We start from the raw sequence: 19,361 nt of genomic DNA, 5'->3' as shown, positions 1-19,361 counted from the left end.
AAATGAGTGATATCATGTGATATTTTTCTTTCATTGACTGGCTTATTTCACTTAGCATAATGTTGATGGAATTGGAGAACATTATATCCTCATATTTTGATGCTTAATGTTTTTTATTCCCATGACACCAAATGTCTGGGAATAAATTGACATACTCCACAGCACTTGGTATTATAATATTTCTAAGTTCTTTGCCAATCTGATGTGGTTTTACTGGTATCTCCTTGGGGTTTTAACTTACATTTCTGATAAGTTACTAGTGGAACACATATTCCTATATTAATGGACCTATTAAATTTATTTTGTAAAGTACCTGTGTAAATCTTTTACCTATCTTCTTGTGTCTTTATTTTACTGACTTTTAGAACTTCTTTATACAGTCCTACAGATGCTTATTGGAAGGTCTTTAGGGCTGGATATATTTTCATTGTTTTCACATTTTAGTAAAGTAATACGTTGTGTATGTTCTATTACATAATAGTTCTAACTGCAAAAACCACAAAGGCTTGTTATTTGTATTTTTCATATTCCCTTTGCAGTTAAGAGAATATGATATAGGATTTACCAATATGGCAGGGTACTGAAGACCACCCTTGGTTTCAATGATTTGCTAGGACTCACAGAACTCAGTAATTATTTTTTTAAAAAGAATCTTGAACCATTAGTAAGGAAAAAAACAACAAAAAGACTAAATATAGGTAAACATAACACTTTTCCTTTTGAGTTATTTACATTATGTTTTACGATTAAAGCAGCAATTAACTACTGAGGTGCTTTTTAAATTTCACTTATTGAATTTTTCAGTTCTTAAATTTCATTTTAATTCTTCTTTATGTCTTCTTTCTTTGCTGAGACTTTTTTTCATTTGTTCTAAGAATGCTTATAATTGCTCATTAAAATATTGTTCTTATGCGGTCTCTTCTCATCTGATAACAAAATTTTAAAAGTACAACTGTCATTTATATCTGATAATTGGCAACAACGAGAAGTCTAACTAGCTCAAAACATGAGAAGAGGAGGAGAGAAGAGGAAAAGGAAAGGAAAAGAAAGAAATTGTCTTACAAGCCTTCACCCTATAACTTCCTAAGAGGCAAGCCATGGACTGGATTTACCCTCCAACTTGAAAACACACACACACACACACACACACACACACACACACACACATACTATAAAGGGGGACACAAATATGGAATAATGGTATTCAAAACATTGCACACAAGGCAATGAAGAATAAAGATTCCTGAGAGATTAGAGGGAACTGAGGTGAGCCTATCTTCTATCATCATATTACACTTTCTCCCATTCTACCCACTGTCTACACCCTATTATTACTTAAAATGTCCCATCCACATTTTCATACAACTACTCCAGTTTCATGTTATCATTGTGTCCTTTCCCACTATTCTCTCTCCCTTCCCACTCTCTCACACAACCATGCACATGCACATGCACAATTCTCATCTTCCATAGTATGACATACACTGTGTCCATACTACCATTATCACATACTAGTACATTCAAGTCTTATCCTGTACTACCATTTATATTGACCTGGCCTTCATTTTCACAGTGATTTCATAACATCTTCCACATTACTCACACTGTCCCCATTGTCACCATTATCACATATATCTTGTTCACATCACTCCTACTATCCCACTGTCAATACTTTCCTCATCTCTGTATCAAACATGTGACCCAGTTTATTCACACTTGACACATTGTGCCCATCTCCTACAATCTCCTTCTCATTTTCTCTTTTCTTCTTTTCCATCTCTTCTCCCCCAAACTCCCATATTCATACACTTTCCCAATATGTGGCTATTACACAAATCCAGATATGATAGAGAAATTTCTTACTCAAAGCCTCACTTCAAAGCTCTAGCAAGTAGAGAAACATATCATGCTCAAAAAGTACAATATATAGTGTTACCACTTGGTAAATAGTTGTGAATGGATTACTTTTGTACATTTGCCTTTAATAAGCATTTCTTCATGTTTCATTACAGCATTTTCAATATTTCATGGATGTGTCTTTAATATGATACTATGCAGTTAAGCTATTTGCACTATACTTAAGTCTTCCTAAAATATCCTAATAGCTTTTTTCCCCCCCTACAGCAAAGTTGTGATATTTTTGGTCCTGAAAAGACAGACAGGTTTGAGCAAATGGCAATACTGAATATATCACTGAGCTGTATTAGAAGGAACACTTAATCTTTACGTCTCAGGTTTCCATGTGGAAGACCTTCAACTAGACTAACACTCCTGCTTTTCTGCCTACAGAAAGAGGAATGAGCTTTGTGATTAATATGTTTGGGAGAAATATCTCACTGTTCTTGGCACAAGCCCTGCTCTCTGCTTTATTCTCAGGGGTCTGTATATCTATAGAAAACATGATTTCTGACTGGCTCCTAGGCGTGCAATATGGGGACTGCTTTTGGCCTGGAGTTTTACGTTTTGTTTTGTATTTAGCATTGCTTACAATTGTCTTGGTAAGTCTGTCTAATTTTGGGGTACAGTATTTAGGAAGTCCACACTAAAACCATCTTCTTCAATTAACTTTATTAATAAAGATGATTCCTAAGTTTATATTTCAATTAGTACTGAACCTAGGCATGGAAGACAAATGATATTTATTGATCCCTTACAATTCCCACACAGTGTGGACCACTGAAATCACATGAATTCTCTTTACTGGCATTATTAGTAAAGAGAACAACAGGAAATACAGAACACTACAGAAAATTTTCTTAGAGTTTGGTATTGATAAACACTTGAGACAAACACTTGGCAGCATTTAAGAGTATGTCTAAATAAGGAAATTGTAAGCCCACCACTCCTAGATTCCAGATTCCCCCTAGATTAGGTAGTCTAAATTCTCAAGGGCTAGAGTTGCCATAGTAGAGTAAGCACTACTTAATTAGGATGGTGGAAAGCAGGTGCCAACTGGATCTATCTTCTTTGGCATACTGATAAGTCCTAGGGGCACATTCCATCTTTCATGGAATGGAATGACAAACCTTCATGTGGAATATAGAATTGGGTTTAAACAATCATGGAAGCCTTATTAAAGAAAGACAAACCAGGAAACCGTGTCTTAAAGGTTAAAAAACAAAACAAAAACATTTTAATTAAAAACTAGGAGAGAAACCAAGATGGTGGCATAAGTAAACACCTGAAATTGCTGCCTGGCACAACCACTTCAAAACTACAACTAAAACACAAAACAGACATCATCCAGAACCACAGGAAGGCTGGCTGAGTGGAAATTCTGCAACTAGAAGGGAAGAGAAAAGCCCACACTCAGACTCGGAGGAGCTGTGGAAGTAAAGTGCAGAGGTATGGAGGCGCACACTCAGAAAGGGCAGGCAACTGAGTATGCGGTTGTCTCTTTCAATCAGGAGGGAGACAAAAGCTCCCGACTGGTCTGAACTCCAGTTCTAGGTAAGACTCTGGGGACCCATACTCATATGGGGAGAAACTGGACTGTCTGGTAGTGAGTGGAACTCAAGGGCGGCTTTCTCTCAGAGGTGCTTGCAGCAATTAAGGGACACTGAGATCCAGGGGCCTCTTAGGACAAGGCTGAAGGTCAGCCATTGCTGTTTTCTCCTCCCTGTCAATTCCCTGAAACCTCGCCCCACCCAAGCTGTGGGCAGAGGCTTTTGTATATGAATGGCCTGGCCCTTTGCAATCTAAAATTACCTATCAAACTGCAGCTGGGTCAGAGAGACCCAGAACTTCCAAAAGAAGGCCCAAGGGCCTGCAGCAGCTTGCATTGCTTCACAGCTGGGCCTCTTATGGGCACCTCCAAAGCCCAAACAAAGAAGAGGACTCTGCAGATCTCTCCATAGCTCCTGCTGGGTGGCCTCAGACAGAGGTCATACAAACTGAAGGATTTTATGTAGTGTCCAGCATGATAGGTATACAACTATCCACAAAACATCATGAAATTTCAGAATATAAGGTGGAAATCTAAAAGCTCCCAGGAGTAGAGGGTAGAAGTAGTCCAGATTGGAGCAGGACAGAAGGCTCTAGGAAGGGGATTTCCAGAAAATAAAATTTCTGAATAACCTGACTTACTTGAACATGTTGGAAAAAAAAAAAAAAAAAAGCAAAACAGAATATTATAGATCTGATGGAAAAGATAGGAATATATAAAAATATGCAGTGAAAAGAAATTATTAACTCTGGAAATTATAAAATGTGTATAAGAAATGCAATTGCATTTACTACTTGTCTATTTAGTAAACAATATTTGCACAATCACAAGAATATAAACATTATACTTAACTAAAATGTATGCTATAATTATATTAGAAGAATGGAGAAGGAAAGTAGGAGAGAAAAAGTGAGTTTAATCTTCATCTACCATAACAAAAAATCAATAGCTAACATCTGAAATAAGTAACCCAAGAAATAATAGTATAACCATAATGTTTAGAATTATTGAGATTAAAAAACAAAAGAAACAGCTAATATATTTCAAAGTTGGCTGTTTCAGGTATATGACCCTGGTGAGGTTAAAGAGGTAAAGCTAAATACTGCCTTTTTATTTACTATTTGGTTTTAAAGCCATATATAGTTCTTATTATAATATAGAATATACTATATCTAATAGATATTACATTATGCTTACTATAATAAAATATGAAATAAATGTAGTTTAATGATAAATAGACCTATTTAATTATAAGGGAAAGGGTTATTCTGAGAAATGGAATTTACTGAAATTAATATGGCCAATAGAGTAGATAAAAAAGAGGTGGGGACACGTACATGTAGAAAATAAAGGGCCCCCAAATGTTTGCTTTTCACTCTTTTGTAACATTTGGCAGGGAAGTTCCAAATTTTTCTTTAAATATATATATATATATATATATATATATATATATATATATATATATATATATATATATATAAGGTCTGATGCATGAAGATTCATGCAAGAATGGGCCTTCCTTCCCCTGGCTGTTGGCATTCCTTCGTTCGGGCTGGAGCTGCCTTTCTGCCTTCCCACACTGCCCAGAGGCCAGGAGCAACTCAGTGCCTGCATATGCAAATTAACCTTCCATCTTTGTTGGGTCAATTTTCATGCTCACTCCTGATTGACTGGTGCGTGTCACAAAGGTATGGTCAATTTGCACCTCTCTTTTATTAGTGTAGATATTTTATTGATTTCGGAGAAGAAGTAAGAAGTAGTGAGAGATAAAAACATAAATTATGAGAGAGAATCATTAATTGGCTGCCTCCTCCATGTGTCCCCCCCACAAACACACACACACACACACACACACACACACACACACACACACACACACTAGGGATAGAGCTACAATCTGGGCATGTGCCCTGACCGGGAATCCAACTGTAACTTCCTGGTTCAGAGGCTGATGCTCATCTCCTGAGTCACATTGGTGAGGCTGCTCCTAAATTGTAGAATAACCAAAAGGGTTTTTTACACTTGATAAGTGACCACCAGAGGACCTGATAGCCCCAGTCTTACAAGTAGAGTAAGATTGGAAACATGGGTTCAAAATGCTTATTGACAGGGAAAGACCAAAGACAGAAAAGAGGACATTCATTGTGGATAAGAAACTCATACTGGGCCGAAACCGGTTTGGCTCAATGGGTAGAGCGTCGGCTTGGGGACTGAAGGGTCCCGGGTTCGATTCTGGTCAAGGGCATGTATCTTGGTTGCAGGCATATCCCCAGTAGGGGGTGTGCAAGAGGCAGCTGATCGATGACTCTCTCTCTCATCGATGTTTCTAACTCTCTATCTCTCTCCCTTCCTTTCTGTACAAAACCAATAAAATATATTAAAAAAAAAAAAAAAGAAGAAGAAAAAGAAACTCATACTGCCACAAGAGGGCACAACTAGAAAGTAATATTTCTTCTGGTTCCCCCTCTTCCTTTCCCACTACTCATTTTCAGTTTTCTTTGCTTTCCTTTAAAATTCCTGTTTCTGAGATTCTCCCTGGACAACCCTCCCTTTTATTTCTCACTCCAGACACTCTCCTGGGGCAATATCATTAATAACTTATTTAAAAGCACCACTTCTTTGCTTGATGACTTCCAAATTTATCTGTAATCTTACCCGCCTCACAGCTGCAGAATAAATTTCTGACTGCCTGCTGGATCATTCTTCTTGGACATTCCAAAGGTACTTCAGAATTTTCATGTTCAAAATTAAACTCATCATTCTCCCCTTAAACCTGTTCCCCATATCCAGTCAGTGACTCAGTCCTTAATTTCTCACATATATGTATTCTCTTCATTCCCACTGGTTTGACTCAGGCTTCAACATCTCTCCTCTTTTATCAGAGCCTCTAATTTGGTCTCCCTGTACCCAGTTCTGTTTTCTTCAGACTATCCATCATACTCTCATCCACTGGGTCATTCTAAAATGCAAATGTGATTCTGTTAATTCCTTGATTAAAATCTCCAAATATCTCTCCACTGTTCTTAGCACAGTATTCAAGGGACATCTTTTCTCAGTCTCTTTGTTCTAACAACACTAAAATTGTTGAACATACCAAAATGTAGTATAAACACTGAATGATTTTATGTAATGCATCTTTGTTCATACCACCTGAAAACATCTGCACACCTTTCATCCCACCCTGCAGAATTAACTATTTCCTCCCTCTACCTGGTCTGTGGTACCTTGTTATGGCAGTTCTGGCAAACTAATATAGCAGGATATAAAACTGTACATACAGGAGTGTACAAAAGTAGGATTATATTTGTACTTATGGAAAATAATACAATAATCCTATATAATAAAAGCCTAATATACAAATTGTCCCCTCAGGTGGTCGTTCAACTGGGAGTTTGACCACTTGCTATGATGTGCTCTGACCACCAGGGGGTGGCATGGAATATGGCGGGCATGGGTGATGAAGTGTTGACAGCAGGCAGCAATGGAGACACTGCTGGCCCTGATGGGCTCCAAAGAGAGCTGGATGGTGGCAGAATGGTGGAGCAGGTGAGTGGGTGACACCAGGTCAAGGTGGGTGTAGGCAGGGGCCCGATCACCCCGCAGACAGCAACCAGCAGGAAGGCAGGTGAGCAGTTAGGACCCAGTGGTCTCAGATTGTGAGAGGGATGTCCGACTGCTGGTTTAGGCCAGATTGCATCAGTCAGACATCCTCTGAGGGGTCCCAGATTGGAGAGGTACAAGCTGGGCTGAGGAGACCCCTCTCTTGCCCCTGTGCATGAATTTTGTGCACTGGGCTTCTAGTGTACTCATAACTATAAATCTACTTTTGACCACCCCTGTATAAGAAGGAAATATATCAATTAGTTAATAGTAATTATCTCTAGGTAATGAAATAGATGATTTTTATTTCCTTCCTTATAAAGTTTTGTTATTCTACAAAATTTTCACAAGGAGCATGTCCCTACCTTTATAATACAGAATGTGCAAAAGAGATAAAGGTATCCATCAGCAAACAATTAAAAAATAATAGAAAAAGCATATAACTTTTACTTAATGAAAAGAAGCTGCCACCCTAGTGGGTTTGGCTCAGTGGATAGAGTGTCCACCTGTGGACTGAAGGGTCCCGGATTCAATTCTGGTCAAGGTCACATGCTTAGGTTGCGGGCTTGATCCCCAGTGTGGAGCATGCAGGAGGCAGCTGATCCATGATTCTCTCTCACCATTCATGTTCCTATCTCTCTCTCCCTCTTTCCTCCACTCTGAAATCAATAAAATTATATTTTAAAAAAGAAAAGAAAAGAAGCTGCTACTATAGTGTAGAAAGAAAATTAATCAGGAAATTATGGGCCGCTAAGTTCCAGTGATTTTTGTGGCTTCAGCTCATTTTTAGGTGGCCTCCCAACTCAGAGAGAGAGAGAGATTAGGAGAAATGAAGTGATGGGAGAGTGACTAATTTGTTTGGAGGTCAATACAGAAACAATGAAGAGATTCAACTAAGTAGGGAAAATTATCTGAAAAGGGGAGATATTGAATATGTAGAACTAAGAGTGAAAAGCAAGGATTTAGAAGAAGGTAAAAAGCAAGATATTCATTTTCAGGGTTCTGATAAAAGAGAAGCAATAGAGAAGAGAGAAGTAACTGGATAAGAAAATACAAAGGTAACCACAAATAGGAAAAGAAAGAACCCTTCTTTGCCTGGTGTTATGGCACTCGCCAGGTGGAAAGCTTGAGAGGGGTATCGGGGTTCAAAATGTCACCCCAAAATATGCTACATTGTCATATTAATTATTGTGAATTAAAGTTACTTAAGAAAGGAACTGCCTTTCCTTTTTCCCCCAAGAAAAGCAGGAGATAAAGCTTCGAAGAAGGCATCTTATCAGCAGAGCTAGGGAATTTAGTCCCCGAAGGCTATATAAACAAACCTTGTTAAATCTTTACCAATTACTATCCCAGCCCAAACTCTGCCTTGTCAAATCTTCACAAATTTGTTGTTCATTTTTCTGAAAATTATAAAAGCTTCCTTCTCTGGTCACTTTTTGAGTCTCATATTTTTATGGAGTTCCTATACATACAAAATTAAGCTGTCTTATGTCAATTTAATTATTAGACTAGCCAAAGAATCTAGAAGGGAAATTTTTCCACCCACACAGTTACAACAATAATGATAACAACTACAACTATTTAGTAAGCATGTACCAACCACAAACACTTAACTGAAAAACATTATCTATATTTTACATGGAAACATTGAGAGGTAGGTATATTGTTCCAATTGATGAAGAAACTGATACTCAGAGAAGGGAACTGACTTATGCAATATTTTAGAATTAGCAAATAGGGGAACTTAGTCAACTCAAGTGTAACTGGATCCAAAGGTCCTGTGTTTTCCACCATGTCAAGGTGCCTTGTGGGCATTCACCAACCAAAATTCAAAAACTATTCTAACATTAACAAAGCTGTAAATTCTGAAGCCCCTACCTATCTCATTCTCCCACCTTGGCTCATTTAAGATTTCTTCTTGGATCACTTTGTCTTTAGTTCTTTCCCACTTCGGCAGGGAATTCATTTTGGTCTTTTGACGTGGAAAATCCTGCAGTTGAAAAGAAAATGAAACTGTGGTTAGAGCTAGGATACTAAATCTCCCAAATTCAGTTCTGAAAGGTGTAGGGAGGGTGCTAGATAGGGTCTGTTGTTTATGAAGATTTCTTAGAAACTGGCATGGGCTTTGTGAAAGAGGCACAGAACTGCATGTTCCCAAGAGCTAGGGAGAGAGTATAGAGCTTGAGGAATAAAAACCTGATAAGAAAAATACAATGAGTCATTTATTCTCCTCTTGGAAGAAAGATGTCCCGTAATCCAGAAACATAAAATATTGGGATCCAAAGGATGCAATGCATCAAACTGGTTGGGCACATAGGTTTCAGGTTTGAGCAGAGCTGGGTCAAGTCACAATATCACTACTACTTGCCATGTGACCTTGGGCAAGTCTCTCTACTTTTCTGAGCAATGGATGTTTTCTCTATAAAGTAAAGAAAAGAAAATCCAAAAGGTAAGGGGTTTGGAGCCTAAACCTAATGTCAAAGAAAATGGAGGAAGGGTTATAGGAAATTTTCCTGTTTCTGGTAATTGCCCACCAAGTTGTTTGGATAAATCCTCATACTGAAAACAACAAAAAAAGTATTGGTGGAAAAGAAGTAACATCTTCTTTGAAACAATAATAAGATAGAGCAATAAAAATATGGGAACATAAGTCAGGGCAACACCATGGGGAAAGGAAAACCTAAAAAGTAAATAAGCAGGGAGGCATTTTTGCCCTGAGGACACTTGTCCGTTTAAAAAAATATATCTTCCATTTTTGTTGCCTTAAAAAAGCAAAAGAGACAGCGATTAAAGTCCAGAGACTCCAAAGGATTACCCTCTTGAGGGGAGGATGAATGGAACAGGCCCTTTTGCAACTTGCCCTGGGATCCTTGAGCTTTGAATTAGATAAAGAAGCAAATCAGCAGGATCAGTTGATAGCAGAAAAGAACTCAAAGAGACTGCTGTTAAAAAAAAAAAAAAGACTGCTGTTAGCAAACACCAAATGTAAGATAACTATTTTACTATGGATAAGAAAATCAATATCACACTTAAAATTATTTCTAAGCAACAGATAACTATAGCAAATGGTATATCATACTTAAACCTAATCAAACATTTAGAAAAAATATTGAGCCCCAAATGAAATGGAGTACAAAGTTATCACAGGATAACTTAAGCCGTAAAAGATGAAATATTGCCATTTGCAACAGCATGGATGGATCTTGAGAATATTATGCTAAGTGAAATAAATCAGATCGAAAAGGACAACAACAATATTATTTCACTTCTATATGGAGTATAATAAAAATGAATAAACAAAAACAAACTCAGGTACAGAGAACAGACTGGTAGTTACCAAAGGGGCAGGAGATGGGGGCAAGGCAAAATGGGTGAAGAAGATCAAATGTATGATCATCGATGGAAACTAGCCTTTTGGTAGTGAGCATGGTAGTGTTTACAGGTATTGAATTATAATTTTGTACACCTGAAACTTACATAATGCCATTAACCAATGTTACTTCAATTATTATTTTTAATATATTTTTATTGATTTCAGAGAGGAAGGGAGAGGGAGAGAAAGATAGAAATAACAATGATGAGAGAGAATTATTGATCGGCTGCCTTCTACATGCCCCCTAGTAGGGATAGAGCCTGCAACCCGGACATGTGCCCTTGATCAGAATAGAACCCAGGACCCTTCAGTCACAGGCCAACGCTCTATCCACTGAACCAAACCAGCTAGGGCACTTCAATTAAAAAAAGAAAAGAAGTTTTGAAAAGGAAATTATTATAGTACAAAGAGACAAATAGAAAGTACAGCAAGGTTTCTGGGCCTTGTAAAAGTAACCACACTAAACCTTAACAAGTCACAAAATATAAAATTTTACTGATATTAATAACATCTTTTTCAGATCTTTTTTTCCATTTCTACAAGCAAACTTGGGCTCCAAGACTTGCTTTTTATTTAAAAGTAACTGATGAGCCGAGACCGGTTTGGCTCAATGGATAGAGCGTCGGCTTGGGGACTGAAGGGTCCTGGGTTCGATTCCGGTCAAGGGCATGTACCTTGGTTGCGGGCATATCCCCAGTAGGGGGTGTGCAAGAGGCAGCTGATCGATGACTCTCTCTCATCGATGTTTCTAACTATCTCTCTCCCTTCTTCTCTGTACAAAATCAATAAAATATATTTAAAAAAAATAAAAATAAAAGTAACTGATGAAATTGCAGGACTTCACTTTACAATGCAAATCTTCAAAATCAACAAAAGGAAACTCACAAAGAATTGAAGATTCTGTGTTCTCTTCCCTGCACCTGTGGAGGGGTGGCAACGATTTTTCTCCACAATTATTTCAAATGATCTAAATTTAAAACATATTACAAAGATCATTTTGTTTTTTATATATTTAATTGACTTTTTTTTTCCACAGAGAGGAAGGGAGAAGGAGAGTCAGAAACATCAATGAGAGAAAAACATCAATTAGCCACCCCTTGCACATCCCCAGTGGGTAGTAGGTACATACCCTTCACCAGAATCAAATCCAAGATCCTTGAGTCTGCAGGCTGATGCTCTATCCACTGAGCCAAACTGGTTAGAGCACATTGATAATTTTAATGAGACTGTCAATCTTGTTCTCTTTTACAATATGGAGACTTATTCATGACTGTCACCAAGTAGTTCTGTTCTCTGTTAATATATAAATCTTTCCTTGGAAATATTATTTAAAGAAAGGCATTTTGTAAGACTCCCACAACTTTAGAAATTGATGTTTTGTTCTATGAAAATAAGCTACAAAATAAATTTGTAATTCTAATGAGATATCTTTGGAAATTCACTAGCGAGGTATGGTAGGCAGAATAATGGCCCTCTCAAAATGTCCATGTCCTGACCCTGTGAATATGTTACCATACGTGGCCAATGGGACTTTGTATATGTGATCAAGGATCTTGAGATGGGTAAGGTATCCTGGATTACCCTAATGGGCTAAATTTAATGAAAAGAGATCTTATGAAAAGGAAGCAGGAGGATTTGTCAGAAGAAATGTGACAATGAAAGTAGAAGGTCAGAGTCAAAGAGTTTAACATGCTATACTATTGGATCTGAAGACTAAAAAAAAGAAAGGATCATGAACCAAAGAATTCAAGTATCCTCCAAAAACTAGAGAAAGCAAGGAAACATTCTCTTTTTGAGCCTGTAGAGGGAGCCAACACCTTGATTTTAAAACTCTGACATCCAGAATTACAAGATAATAAATTAGTGTTTATTATCTGTCTGTAATTTATTACAGCAACACTAGGAAGCTAATACATCTGGTGATAAATTTGTAATTGCATCTCTATATTTAGAAACATGTTAATACTTCTAAGATCATTCTGACAAATTAGGAAAGAATTATCGGCACTTTTCTTTACTCCCACAGGCATGGATAAACAAATACAAACCCACGATTCTGTTGGACTTACTACATAACAAACACTTTAAGAGGATATACTTATTTTTAGCAGATTTTTAAAAATTATAAGAGAGAGATTTGTGGTTCTACTAATGTATGCATTCATTGGTTGATTGTTGTATGTACCCTAACCAGGCCTATCAGAAGACACCCTAACTAACTGAGCAACCTAGACAGGATGGATATATTTCTTTTAAATTTGGCAGGTTTATGATTTTTATTTCATCGGTAAGAAAATTAAATTCTCAAGAAATAACTTATCTAAGATTAGTGTGTAAAGAGGTAGGATTCAAGTCCCTATTAATGGACTACAAAGTCCAATATTTTTCCACTACATCTTGCTGTCCCAAACTGCTTGGAGTGTGATGAAGAGAGGGTAGACCATGAAAATGTATTCCTACTAGGAAAACTACAGGACATTAAAAAAGAGTGAGATAGAGGAAGACATAAACAAATGGAAGAATATATCTTGAGCATGGATTGATAGAATCAACATCATTAAAATGTCCATACTTACCAAGGCTCAGGTTTGATTTTGGTCAAGGGCATGTACATTGGTTGCAACCACATTCCTAGCTGGGGTTGTGTAGGAGGCAGCTGGTTGATGATTCTCTCTCATCGATGTTTCTAGCTCTCTATCCCTCTCCTTTCCACTCTGTAAAAAAATCAATAAAATACGTTTTATAAAATGTCCATACTACACAAATCAATCTATAGATTCAATGCAACCCCATTAAAATACCAACGCATACTTCAAAGATCTAGAACATACTCTCCAAAAATTCATCTGGAATTGTTGGGGACGGAGCAGTGGCCATGAGGGAAGAGAAGGTCAAAGCCCTCCTAGAATAAATACTGGAGTGGGTGACAGACAAATGTAACATCCCAGAGCTGATGGCCAGGGTGGAGTAGTGCACCCGTTACATGGTGGTTGCCTTGCAGGAGTGTGAGCAGATGAACACACTCACCAGGGAGATCTGGCGCTCTCTGAGGGAGCTGCACCTCGGCCTGAAGGGGGAACTGACCATGACCAGTGACATGGAGAACTTAGAGAACAACCTGTACCTGGACACCGTGCCAGAGCCCTGGGCCAGACGAGCCTACCTTCCACAGCAGGCCTGGCCGTCTGGTTCCCGGACCTCCTCAGCCGAATCAAGGAGTTGGAGGCTTGGGTAAGCGACTTTGCAATGCCCTCCACGGTGTGGCTGACAGGCTTCTTCAACCCCCAGTCCTTCCTGACCGCCATCATGCAGTCCATGGCCCGCAAGAATGAGTGGCCACTAGACCAGATGGCCCTGCAATGTGATGTGATGAAGAAGAATTGAGAGGACTTCAGAAGCCCTCCTCGGGAAGGAGCCTATGTCCATGGCCTCTTCATGGAAGGTGCTCGCTGGGATACACAGGCTGGGGTCATTACAGAGGCCAAGCTCAAGGATCTGGCACTCCCCCATGCCTGTGATGTTCATAAAGGCCATTCCTGCAGATAAGCAAAATTGCTGCAGTGTCTACTCTTGTCCTGTATACAAGACATGTCAGCGGGGACCCACCTACATATGGACTTTCAGCCTGAAGACCAAGGAGAACCCATCCAAGTGGGTTCTGGCTGGAGTAGCTTTGCTTCTCCAGATTTAGCTTCCGGCAGATTTAGCTTCCAGGCTAGGCTGGAGACTGCCCAGAGGGACAAGTGGCTGAGGGTGATCACAGACACACAGAAAGGCAAGAAACCATAAGCACTCACAGTTCTGTACAATTCTTTTAGCCTTGTGCTCTGTTAAGGAATATTTTCTTCATTTGATTACTTTTAGGAATAGAGAGATAGGCTTGACTATTCTGGGCTAGGCTTAGCTCACTTCAGAAGAGCCGAGCGTAGCCAAAAAAGCTGAACTAACCCTACAGTGTTGAGCCCGAGACATGCCTAAAGGGAAGGTGAGCTGGAAGAGTGTGGACCTAGGAGCTAGAGGAGAGGCATTTCCTGACACTGAACCTTCCCTAATAAAGTGATTTATTCTCAAAAAAAAAAAATTCATCTGGAATAATAATAATAAAAAAGACCCCAAATAGTTGCAGCAATCTTGAGAAAGAAGAATAAAGTTGGAGGGAATCATAATACCAGATATCAAGCTATATTACAAAGCCACTGTTCTCAAAACTGCCTGGTACTGGCACAAAAACAGAGATATAGACCAACGGAACAGTACAGAGAACCAAGAGATCAACCAAAGCCATTATGCTAAGTTAATATTTGACAAAGGAGGCAAGAGCATACAATGGAGTCAAGACAGTCTCTTCAATAAATGGTGCTGGGAAAATTGGACAGATACATGCAAAAAAATGAAACTAGACCACAAACTTACAACATGCACAAAAAATAAACTCAAAATGGATAAAGGACTTACACGTAAGACAGGAAACCATAAAAATCTTAGAATAATCCATATCTGTCCTGACATTTGGGACTCTCAAAATATTAGCCCCTATCCATGCCTCAGTTTTTATTTCCCCTCCCCTACATAAAACTTTTGTTCCAGTTATAACTCCTCTGTGCTCCCACAGCCTCTCATCCCTATTTGCCTATGCACACCATAGTACTGATCATGCTTTTTAGACCAGGGGTGTGGAACATCTGGCCCTTGGTCTGTATAAGGTCTACAAAATCCTTTGGCCTGGCCCTGCCAAGGCATTAGGGGTGAGTTAATTAAATGTTTGACCAAATAGAACAGGCTAATTTTTAAGCTGATAATTTTGTATGGCCTGCAAATGATGTTATAAATATCCAAATGTCTCCTGGCAGAAAAACAGGCTCCTCAACCCTGCTTTAGACATTGTTTATTTATTCATATCCCCACTATAATAAATTTTCATTAAGGACAGAAATTAGTCAGGTTGAACTTCACATCCCCTGTACCCAGCAGAAGACCAGATACAAGTAAGTGTTCCACACATTTTTTTTACTAAATGAATGACTACAGAAACAAATGAAAGCTATGCTTAACTTATTTTCAATGGGATGCTAGTAGAGTCACTCACATTTATTCACAATAGTGAGGAAAAGAGCACAAAAAAAGTTAATAAAAATAATAATCCCTGCGCACTCACATCTTGGTTTCTAAGTCCAAATCCCTATTGAAAGAGTACGTGATTCCTCATAAGATGTCTGATTCCAGGGATAGGGCAGGCAGTGTACATGATGAGCCTAAAATATACTGTGTCAGAAAGCAAAGAAGCTAATAAGGATATGTGAAAAGGATACAGGAGCCAAACACAAAGGGCTCCTAATTTCTAAGATGACAGAGTGTAAGCATAAAAAAGATTTCAATGGATGTACATAAAATACATAAAAATCCATGAATTGCTAAAGTTATCAAAGAAAGCAATGATGTTCTCTAGGGAATCAACTCATTACTCTGAAAGCTGATAAATGAAAAAAAAGCATTTATCTTTACTTTGAAAAATAAACACATTGGACTATAATCAAACTAAAAAATTTTGCACAGCAAAAGAAATCATCAACAAAAATGAAAAATGACATGATGTTGGAGATTGCTTTAAAACACACCAGTGAAAAAAAGTGAGTGAGGAGAAAAGATCAACAAAATTGGCAAAATGATATTAATCACTGAAGCTGGAAAATGAATATCTGCATGTTTATTTTATTAGTTTCTACTTTAAATATATAGGGCATCCCCCCCAAAATTATGCACATGTTAACAGCTGATTTATATTACATTTAAAAAGAAAAAGTATTTTAATAAACACTGCCTTTATAATTATTTGAGGTGTGTATACATTTTGGGGACACCCTGTATTTGCAAATTTAAGTAATATAAGAAAAACACCCCAAACAGAATCCAATGTGAAGGGACTCTAACTGACCCCTTCTAAACTGGACAGTTTGAGCATCAGAAGAAATAATGACTGAAATGAACTGAAAGGTAAGAAATATATACATATCCACAAGGTCAACAAAATAGAGAACACAGCAACAATAAAATCTCAATTATAAAAATATATTAATAAAGGTTGAATGATGGTTTTTCTTTTCTTTTTTTTGGATGATGGTTTTTCAATACTTGCTGTGAAAGGCTTAGGGGAAAACAGAACTTTCAAAATGAATTAAGTATTAGATTATATTAGAAAATTATTGTTAGTTTTTCTTGGTGAGATGATGGTAATTAAATTATTTACACAATGTTCCTCATATTAGAAGATGAACACTGAGATATTTTGGGCTGAAGTGCAATAATAAGTGCTTCTTAAGTTGATTTATTAAGTGGTATTACAATCAAAATGCCAACAAGAATTTTTGTGGATATGACAAACTGATTTTAAATTGTAAGTGGAAATTCAAAAGACCAAGAATAACCAAGGCATTATTGAAGAAAAAGAACAGAACTATAAAACTTAATGACATGTGTAAGGTTTATTATAAAGTTATATTAATTATGACAGTGGTACTCATAAATAGAATCCAGAAACAAAACCACATATATAATCTAATCATTTGATTTATTAAAAAGATTATACTAGCCAGGACCGTTTTGGCTCAGTGGATAGAGCTTTGGCCTGCGGACTAAAAGGTCCGGGGTTCGATTCCAGTCAAGGGCATGTACCTTGGTTGCGGGCACATCCCCAGTGGGGGGTGTGCAGGAGGCAGCTGGTCGACGTTTCTTTCTCATCGACGTTTCTAACTCTCTTTCCCTCTCAATTCCTCTCTGTGTAAAATCAATAAAATATATATTTTTAAAAAGATTATAGTATAAGAGAGAAAAATTATCTTTTCAATAAGTGCTGTGAGATTGACTGAATGTCCATTTCAACAAAAAAAAGTGTGGGGGGAGGGCTTAAGGCATACCCATAATTTGCACTGGCAGCATAAACAAAAATTGATTATAAATGAATTGTAAATATAAATGAGAGATTAAACAATAACACAACATAGAAAAATATCTTCATGACTTTGAGAGAGACAGATTTCTTAACCAGCACAAACAAGCACTACCCATAAAGAGGAAAATTATAAGTTAAACAATATTGAAATGGACATAGTCAGTTCATTAGAAGACACCGCTGAGAGATTGAAAATGCAAACAACCTCAGACTTGCAGTAAATATATCTGACAAAGTATTCGCATACCTAATTTAGAAAAATCACCTATAAATAAATTTTTAAAAAGCCCCAAAATAAAACACCAGTCAGGAGATTTCAATAGGCATGCCATAAAAGATATCTAGGCCAACAAACATATGGAAAGATGTACATATGTCATCAGAGATATGCAATTTAAACCACAATGAGATATTTATAATCACTAGACTGACTACTTTTTCCTTAAAAAGAAAACAATACAGTGTTGGCGATACTACAGAGCAACTGGAACCTTAAAATTTTCTCTTGGGAGATTTTTAGTATGACCACTTAGGAACACTGGTTGACAATATCTATTAAAGTTCTTCATATACATGATCTATATTCAGCAATGCTACTCTTAGGTATATGCCTAACAGAATTGTGTACATATATCACAAAAAATACATGTACTAAAATGTTCATAGTACTATTTGCAGTCTAAAAGTAGAAACAGTCAAAATGCCCATCTACTGTGATATATTCTCACAGTGGAATACATGTCAATGAGAATTAAGGAATTACTACTACTCCCAATAACATGGTTGAATCTCAAAAACAAAATCTTAAGCCAAAAATCCAGGCATACAAAAAATGCAGATTATGCTACCGTCTATATAATAAAAGGGTAATATGCTAATTAAGCCAAATGTCATTTGGGATGTCCTTCATAACCAAGCTGGGCCAGAGGGAAGCCAGCCTGAGTCCTGGGTGCCTGCAGGCAGCTGGAGGGAAGCCAGCCCAGGTCCCGGGTGCCAGAGGGAAGCCGGTGTCAGCAGCTAGGGGAAGGAAGGCCTACTTTTGCATGAATTTTCATTCATCGGGCCTCTAGTATTTTTATAAAATCCAAAACCAGGCAAAATTAGTGATAGAAATAAGAATTGTTATTAATTTGGCATTTACTTGTGATGAGGAGATGATACATTCAAGGTCTTTCAGATACTAATCATGTTCTATTTCCTAATCTCCATGGTGGTTATCCAGCTGTGTTTACATTGTAAACATGCTTTGAGTTGTATATTTATGGTATGTGCACCATTCTGTATGTACTTAAGTGTACTTAGAAATCATGCTTGCAAATCTCAAATAATTCAAACAAGAGAGATAAATTATATCTCAATTAAAAATGGATGAATGGATGAATAAAGTAAGCAAGTGAGTGAACAAGTGAGCTAATATAGCAAAAGTTAACAACTTTAGAATCTAGGTTCAGAGTGGCATATATATAGGATTGCCTAAGGAATCTTTATTACCGGTGGACTGGATGACCAGTAGACAAGTCACTATGATGATGCATTGACCACCAGGGAGCGACACTCAATGCAGGAGCTTCCTCTGGTGGTTAGTGCGCTCCCACAGCCAACCTCTGGTGGCCAGCCAACCTTCTGCAGTCCCTCCCCCCCTGGCTGGCCAGTTTGATCAGCCCTGATTGCAGGCCAGGCTGAGGGACCCACCTGTGCACACATTCGTGCACTGAGCCTCTAGTTGGTTAATAAGATTATATAGGTTTCAAGTATATATAAAGAATTCATACAACACCAAACAAACAATCCAATTAAAAAATGGACTTAGGGAGGGGAGGGAGATCTGGGGGAGATAATAGATCAACCGAAGGACTTGTATACATGCATATACGTACAACCAATGGACACAAAACTCTGGGGAGGGAGGTTATGTTTGGGAGGGAGAGAGGGGGGCAAAAAAAATCAATAAAATATATTAAAAATAAATAAATAAATAAATAAATAAATAAATAAAT

Source organism: Pipistrellus kuhlii, unplaced genomic scaffold, assembly GCF_014108245.1.
Source record: "Pipistrellus kuhlii isolate mPipKuh1 unplaced genomic scaffold, mPipKuh1.p scaffold_m20_p_131, whole genome shotgun sequence".
NCBI lineage: Eukaryota > Metazoa > Chordata > Mammalia > Chiroptera > Vespertilionidae > Pipistrellus > Pipistrellus kuhlii.
Note: the sequence above shows the minus strand (reverse complement) of the source record.